This window comes from Corylus avellana, unplaced genomic scaffold (assembly GCF_965113065.1).
Source record: "Corylus avellana unplaced genomic scaffold, dhCorAvel1.hap1.2 HAP1_SCAFFOLD_239, whole genome shotgun sequence".
Classification (NCBI taxonomy): Eukaryota; Viridiplantae; Streptophyta; class Magnoliopsida; order Fagales; family Betulaceae; genus Corylus; species Corylus avellana.
In genome coordinates, this window is record NW_028290620.1 from 1 (window position 1) to 2,500 (window position 2,500).

Below are 2,500 nucleotides of genomic sequence, written 5' to 3' on the forward strand. Positions count from 1 at the left end.
GGATATTTATACAATTCATCTAATTATTCTTTGTGGTACAATACTTTAGTAGATTTCGCTTTATTTATTATCATTTAGTTTAGTTTTAATTTATGAAATTTCAATAAAATAAGGAGTCTTTATGTCGCGTTACAGAGGGCCTCGTTTCAAAAAAATACGCCGTCTGGGGGCTTTACCGGGACTAACTAGTAAAAGGCCTAAAGCCGGAAGCGATCTTAGAAACCAATCACGTTCCAGTAAAAAATCTCAATATCGTATTCGTTTAGAAGAAAAACAAAAATTGCGTTTTCATTATGGTCTTACAGAACGACAATTACTTAAATACGTTCGTATTGCCGGAAAAGCCAAAGGGTCAACAGGTCAGGTTTTACTACAATTACTTGAAATGCGTTTGGATAACATCCTTTTTCGATTGGGTATGGCTTCAACTATTCCCCAAGCCCGCCAATTAGTTAACCATAGACATATTTTAGTTAATGGTCGTATAGTAGATATACCAAGTTATCGCTGCAAACCCCACGATATTATTACAGCGAGGGATGAACAAAAATCTAGAGCTCTGATTCAAAATTATCTTGATTCATCCCCCCGCGAGGAATTGCCAAAACATTTGACCCTTCAACCATTCCAATATAAAGGATTAGTCAATCAAATAATAGATAGTCAATGGGTCGGTTTGAAAATAAATGAATTGCTGGTTGTAGAATATTATTCTCGTCAGACTTAAACCTAATTAAAATAAAACAATAAAACAAGGGTTCGGACAATTTTTCCCTTTTCGCCTAAGCAAAAAGACCCATCAAAGTAAGGAGTTTGATACGGGGATTTTTCTCCCATTCATGGATCACGGATCGGTAGGGAGATTCTCATTCCCTGTTGTCTACTCTTTCCAGTATGTTATTTTCTGTACTGCGGAACATAGGAATAAAGAATCTATATCAAAATAAAAGAAAGGTCTAACTTAACCGTTGGAATAATGGTATCCATTGTTATTTGCTTTGATACATTGCTGTTAATAAGATTGGTGAATTAGGTGAAAGGTACGGAAAGAGAGGGATTCGAACCCTCGGTAAACAAAAGCCTACATAGCAGTTCCAATGCTACGCCTTGAACCACTCGGCCATCTCTCCTACATAATGATTATGGCCCAGAAACCGAGTGAATAGTGAGTCATTCATATTAGATTTTTTGATAGGTACGTACAGTCAATTCTAACTATAAAAAAATATAGAAAACTTTTCATCAAAGAAAAACCCTTCCTTCAAGGGGGGGATAAAAATAATTTTTTTTTGTGAAAAACTGTTAAAAAAAGATATATATCTATTCATTTCATTCTTGCGAAGACGGCGCTCCCATCTTTTTCCAATAGTTATTCTTTTTACTTACAATATTTATACCAAATTAAATCAATGAATTAGAACGAATCAATTGATCTATTTTTTTTTTTTATTTTTATGTTATTTCGTACTGTACAATTTCTTTGTTTGTGGGATCATTTTCCCACAAGAGGTAAGTAAAAGAAATTATAGAATGGATTGCTACCTATGCCCAGATCTCGGATAAATGGAAATTTTATTGATAAGACCTTTTCAATTGTAGCCAATATCTTATTACGAATAATTCCGACAACTTCAGGAGAAAAAGAGGCATTCACCTATTACAGAGATGGTGCGATTTGATGTTTTTTTCTTTACCGATTTCAGTCTTCGGAGAAAGATACATTATTTGGGAGAGAAATAAAAAGATTATTGAAATAAATCTACGCTTATTGTGAAGGTGAAGTTTGTAAATAAAACAATTCCTTCTGTCGTGTATCCCCGATTAATGCAGCCTCAGATGCTTCAATTTTAGATTCTAGTATTGAGCGAAAGGTTACACCTATGGGTTAGGTCAACCCTACTTCACTAGTACCAATAGGCAGCATAGGGAAAGAAGCACTACGCCTAGGAATCAACAATACGAAAACTTTGTTATAAATTATACCTTTTCTTTATCGGAATCGGGATTAACAAGAATGGTTGGTACAACAAATATCCATCTCGTTCGTATTTTGGATACCCGTATAACCATCGAAGACTGTTGAAGTGACTAATTCCCGGAAATTAAGGGGTGTTAAGAACAAAGAAATTGTTAGAGTTATCATTTTTATTTAGTACCAAGATACTTGATGTTAAGAAAAGATCTTTTACAGGAAGGTTGGTTAGAGATTTCTTGTAAAAACACTAGCCCCGTTCGGTTCATAATGAAATTATTTCAATCTTTTTTGATGATTCCATGTATTATTCTCATTATGCACATAAAAAGGGAGGAGCCGTATGAGATGAAAATCTCACGTACGGTTCTGGAACGGAGATTCTTTGAATCGAAGACGACCGCAACGGATGTCGGCTCAATCCGAAGGAAATTATGCGGAAGCTTTACAGAATTATTATGAAGCTATGCGACTAGAAATTGATCCCTATGATAGAAGTTATATACTCTATAACATAGGTCTTATCCA

General features: G+C 34.7%; 1 non-coding gene across 1 annotated transcript; it reads right to left on the reverse strand.

The window, feature by feature from the left end:
- Window positions 1-1,043: 1,043 nt before the first annotated feature.
- TRNAS-GGA (transfer RNA serine (anticodon GGA)) lies at window positions 1,044-1,130 on the reverse strand. The gene has a single exon. It is a non-coding gene; the product is annotated as a tRNA-Ser (tRNA).
- Window positions 1,131-2,500: the final 1,370 nt, after the last annotated feature.